Raw genomic sequence first — 6,399 nt, 5'->3', positions numbered from 1 at the left:
TTCCTATCCCTCTTAACAGGCAAAGCTCCAATGAATAATAGGAAACCTGACACTCGGGGATGGTGTCCGACCCCTGGGCGCTACTCAGTCACGCAAGGTTATAAACAGATCTCTCTGCAACATCATGTTCCTCCTGATCCGAAGCCCTAGCAAGGAATTTGGTCTCAGAAAATGATCCCTAAAATAGACTCATTCTACTGGTTTCTTTGTCACCAGAGAATTTTGACTGACGATAGGCTTTGGAAAAGAGGCTACTTGGGGCCATCCCGTTGCTCGCTATGTGGGGACGACGAAGAAAACACCGCCCATATAATGCTCCACTATAAGTTTACTACTAAACTATGGAAAGAAGCCTTAAGCCCATGGAGCGTAGACTTCGCCCTCCCTAATCGCTGCTCTGATTTGTTTTCAAACTGGAAATTAAGGTACTTGGGTGGCACTCCTCAGAATGCTAACATCAAAGTAGCCTGGCTCGCCCTTCCCAAATTAATCTGCTGGCATATATGGCTGGAAAGAAATCAAAGGATTTTCAGAGACAAGAAGAGCGATCTCAAGATTATCTGGGTAAAAATCAAAAGCCGCCTAAAAGACTGTTTGGGAGATCAGCTTGATGGGGCAGATCTAAGCGGACAAGAAGCTGTATGGGGCATTTTTCTTGATCTACATTTCACTAATATTGCTAGGAATCCCTCTCCTCTAAAAAAATGGCAAATACGCCTTGAGGCTGCAGAATTTTTTGAGTTTTGTATCAAGAAGGCAAGAAATGCTCTCTTTTTTGACGGGGCAGCAAAAGGTAATCCTGGTATATCAGGTGCAGGTGGAGTAGTCAAAAGTGCAAAGGGCAGAACTAAATTTAGATATGCCTGGGGAGTGGGCTTCAATACTAGCATTCAAGCCGAAGCTCTGACTCTTCTCCAGGGTCTCAAGCAGCTCATTTCTCTGGCTATCAAAGAGGCAATTGTATTTGGGGACTCCCAGTCTATTATAAAGGCCATTTTGGACAATTCTTCTCCTTCAGATTTAAGGTTATCAAGATTGATGAGTAGAATTAGATCCCTGATAAATTCCTTTCAGAGTCTGGAATTTCTTCATGTAAAGAGAGACAACAATAAAGAAGCTAATGCTGAAGCCAATAAAGCGGTTCTCCTCCCTCTCGGAGTCCTTCTAAGAGACGGAGACAAAGGTCGGGATCCCATCCCTTAACTGTTTGTTTAAAATGTTTTACTGTCTTTTATTGGAGCAGTTTGTTTGTATCTGTAAATTAGGAAAGATAGAGAAGATCACTCGAAATATAGTTTACAGAATTCGCAGGCTCACTAGGGGGGAAGCCATTTGGTTCCTGTCTGAGGAGAAATCTGAGCTCTGCCTATTTCTTTGTAACCTGAAAAGAGGCATTTCTGCCGAGAATCAATATATCAAACTAACTGTTTCTGTCAAAAAAAGAAAAAAATTGAGCACAAGATAGTTATGCACAGGTAATCTCAAATCAGTAAGTGAGTATGCCTGGTGAGTGCTCAGTTGTATGTGTGTCAATATTCTTCTACTGTAGAGGGAAATGGAAGTGAGCCTCTAGGAGAGAGGTAATAGTACCACCCTAGTAGACACACACACACAAAAAATATTTTTCTAACATCCAACAAAATAGTCAACATATATGCGATGATCATTGCAACCATTATAACGAAGAAAGATTTGTCCAATATCCAGCGAAATAGTCCAAAATGATGTGAGAGAAATAACAACCATTACAACACATTCTCAATATGATAAGTACTAAAATAACCGAAATAGTTCAACTACTTTAGCATAGATAAAGGAAAACATGAATTGAAAACATCCATAGAATAATATTACAAATATTCATAATCCATGCATGAAGAACGTGCTGGCCATGAGGCTTCTAATATTAAGTAAAATTCCCAAGACACATGTATACAATGAACACCACTAGCTCCAATAGTGGAGCATTGGAGCCACTTCTTTCTCCCCAAAGTAACTAGCTTGTCTCTCTAATGCCTTACAGGAGGAGCCAAGGTGAAAAGTCCTTAGCTCATATAATGAGGGTGTATATATAACCAATAGGTGATGTTTCACCTTCCTTGTAACTCTTTGACTATCCCCATGATTGTTTGACTTCATATGACTTTTCGAATTTACATGACTCTTCATATTTTGAATGTGTCCTTTGGACTTCCACTCTAGAATACATTTTTAATAGATAATTACATCATCCACAATAATGATGTGGAATATGATGACTCGTGACCGAACATGACATGACACTAATGACATGGACTGCATGATTATGTGGCAGTGCCAAGTTGTCCTTCTTGCTGCTTATTTCTTTCTGTCTTCATTAAGAGATGTATCTATTGCTTCATCTTCATGAGATATATGCTTTGTTCTTCATATCTACCCTCCAAATGGTTATGAAATAGATGGATTCTTCATGAGGTCTTGATCTTTGGTCTTTTTTTGTAATCCAATTTTCCTTCGTCTTCTTGTTTGATGATCATCTTATCTCTTCAGCTCCATATTTGTCTTCTAGCATATTTTCCTTCTCCCTCTCCTTTTTCATCATCTTTCCATAGCATGATAGAGTTCATGTGACACAGGGTTACCCCCACTTACACCCACAATATGCATGTCAAATGCATAAGTACATTTGTCCCAGGAATTTAACTCACAAACGAGTCAAATCTTCGTTTAGAATATGGTTAAGGCCCCTTTCTTAATCTCTGCAGAATAATTTATAGGCTAACCAAGTCTAACCCTTAATCCATTCTTTCCTTTCTACTGAGACTCATTCACCCTTATAAACCTTAGTTTAAACCTTAAGCCACATATAATCAAAATTCACACTTTGCTTGTTATATCAGACTTAACCACAAAACCCTCTCTTAACTTTGGTTATGTGTAAACTTAACTCATAAACCTTTATCCCCTTTAATTCTATTATAACCATCGTATAATGGGAATATACACAAACACATGGAAACTTACATTTTCTACTTTTCCATAGCCTTGGCATGTTTATTGATGCTTACCTTTATCAGGCTCATCCTCCATTGTAGGTTTCCCTCCATTAGATCTGACGGCTGATGTCTTTTCCCAATCAATCAAACTTGCACGACACTTTATGACCGTTGATCTGGATCCGCTTGATTTGACGATCCAAAGCAACTTTGGGTGAGACACAAGCATGGAGAATACCTACCCGATAAAGCAGTTTTCTCTCTCCACCCTCGTTCTACGTGTCAATCGATAAGTGGGATTGGGTGACTACCCTTCAATACCACTTACCATTTTTCCTTTGCCCGATAATCTGTTTTTGTTTATAAATCTGCCTTCCTTCACGACTAACACCTGAGCTTGTTATTTCCCAATGACCGTAGATCTTTTACCATCAATGGATGCAATGGATCCTCCAAATTCTTCTTCCGCCAGCTCTTAAGTTAATCTTCGTCGTTCATTTCTTGATTCCCTTCTACGTGATTTAATCCTGAACGTTCATTTCCTTCAACCTCGTCCGTTGATCTCCAAGATTCAATGGTTCTTGTGCATCGATGACTTGCTTCTTCGTTCATCCCTTTACTTTGACTTTACTTCATTTCTTAAGTGTTTTGTGGTTTTGGGTTTTTCTTCATGGTTTCGACCTTCCGCTTCCACTGCTCAACTCACTCTTGAGCTTGACCTCTGTGAATTCTCACATCGTAGTCTCTCCAGAGCTTCACTCTGATCCTTCAACTGGATTCAAAGACCCACTATGATTCCTCCGAGTCATCCTCCTCCTCTGTGTAGTTCTACAGAACTCTGCATGCAACCTTTGTTACAGAACCTACGAATTCACATATGATTCATTCATTAAATACTCGTTTCACACACTACACAGTTATGGAATAAACCTCTGTATATATAAGTATAAACAATTGCTTACATATCGAGACTCTCTATGTCTCAGGCCCGATCTTCAATATCAGTGGCCTCGCTTCTCTTACCTATAGGCTTACAGTCAAACCTATCTACTGTCTAACCATATACCTATCTATTTATGCCTTTTAGGCTTACATTTATACCAGAAAGGTTCTGTTGAACTAATTCTAGTTGAGATCATTAATCTACTGAACTGAATCCTAAATGTCCTCAAGTCCACTTCTAACTCCGGTTAATCCCTAAGAATCCTCTTTAGTTCCTCAAATCATGAAACTACCTTAAGAGTTATAATTGACTTCTAACTCTCTTGTCATTATTAACCACTCATGTTCTCCTTCATTCGAGAGCATTTACAAACATCCTCACAACATCTAATTAATTCCTATTCTAATCACTTAAACATTAATGATTACATACATAGGAATCCAACTTCCTTGAAAATACAAGACCCCCTATGTCTACTAGAATACAATTAAATTGTTGAGTTGAATGCTCCTGCATCAGACTCCCAAGGTTAAAATAATCATGATCTCCTGATCATGTGTTTCTGATCTTTGTCTTCCTGGATCCCATACTTTGTTCTGTAATTTGTCTTTGGTTGTTGTTGTTGTTTGTTGTTGTTCTCCAGGTTTCCATACTTTATGTTGCATTGCCCCACTGGCTATGCTCTCACAGTCTACTGTTGTCTTTCTTTTTCTATTGCTCCTTTGCTTTCTTGCTGTTGTCTTCTTCTGAGACACCTTTATCATTATCCTTCTTATCAGTTTGATCTCTCTATCTAGTATATCTTCTAACTGATAATTATTGTCTTCTCTTTGAAGTTGTTGGATTCTTACTGCCACCCTTTCATCCTTACCCTCTTGTTGTGTTCCAAACAACCTCTATTCCACCTCTGTAAATTTACTTTCAAAAAGCAAATAGTCCTCCAATTTCCTTTGTAATTGAATCCTTTTAAATACATCACTATTTTGTTCATCAATCCTAGCATATTTTCCTAGTAGCATAATATCTTTGTTCCATGGATCAAACTTTTCCATAGATCCTTCTTCTTTCATCTTTATTTGGCTGCTCATCTGTGTCAAATTTTCTCCAGCATTTGCAACTAGACCTGCACTCATAAAACACTTGTTAAATTAAAAAAACATAAGGCTTTTGTGCCTTATCTTCCTTTGGCAACAATTCAGTTTGCTCCTCTGTTTCTTTCCCCTCTGTCAGCACATCAGTACGTTGTTTTGAATTCTCAAAAGAATTCATGAGACTGTCAACTAGTCTCTCCTCCACATCATTTGCTCTAATGATGTCTTCCTGCTCTTGTCCACTGTAGTGAAGTCCTTCCTCTGTAATCACACTGTCATACTCTGAATTTCCCAGCAAATACTCCAGCAACGCAATTTCTCTGTGACACTTCGCAAGTTTTTCATCATCATTTATAATCCCTGCATTTATAAATGAATGTTAGTTTGAAAATTACAAGGCTCAACAGTTTCAACTATTGTTTCACTTATCAGTTCTTCAAACTGAACTTCATCTCTTTTTCCCACAAGAAATTTTCCCTGTGTTGTAACAGTTTCATTAGTAAGTTCTTTCTGCTGCAATAAGTCACTGCCTTCCTCATTCAAGAGATATTATCCCTTATCTTTTACTCTAGAGTATTCATCTTCTGAAAGATACTTTTCCATACTTTTGAAAGCTTCAAAAGATTTCTCATCCTCTGCAAAACCCTCCTTTGTTAGTGACCAATCATCAGATGTCCTTTTTCCCAAGGTTAAATCCTTTGCATAGGTTTCTTCCTTCTTAACATCTTTCAGTATATGTCCTTCTTTTTTACTGATTGTCTCAATAACTTCCATGGTTATTTCCATTGTGCCTATCATCATGGTGAACTGACTATCCTTTACTATGTTTTCAGCTAACATAGACTCTTCTTCAAGTTTGCATTTAATCTCTTGTTGTTTACCTTCTCCAAGAGCTATCCTTGTCTCACCGTTTGCATTAATATTCTCCTGCATTTGTTCTGCATCCACAGACAAACTATCAATTTTAAAAACATAAGACCCTGTGGTCCCACTTGATGTTTCAACCATCATATCTCCTTATTGTTCCAAGTTCTCTTTATGACAGAGAAATTTTTCAATGGTCTCGTCTTCAATCTCCTCAAGCCCTTCACTTGGTTGCTTGATATCTTTCCCCAACTGTATATGAGACCTATCTGTCTCATCTTCTGCTAGAACACAATTTAGATTCTGCTTGCCTTCTTCCTCCTTTATGACAATATTAGCAAATTGTCCTTATTTACATGTTTCACCTGCAAACATACACAAATGATTAGATTTAAAACCATGTGACCCTTTGGCCTCACTTGAAGTTTCAGCCTTCAAGTCTTTATCTTCACTCAGAACTTCACCCTATTTTGCTTCACAAATGGACACTTCCATTTTCATTTCCAACTCATCTTCTCTGAATTTT

This window comes from Pinus tabuliformis, chromosome 7 (assembly GCF_031772625.1).
Source record: "Pinus tabuliformis cultivar Carrire ecotype Pingquan chromosome 7, CPIR1, whole genome shotgun sequence".
NCBI lineage: Eukaryota > Viridiplantae > Streptophyta > Pinopsida > Pinales > Pinaceae > Pinus > Pinus tabuliformis.
Note: the sequence above shows the minus strand (reverse complement) of the source record.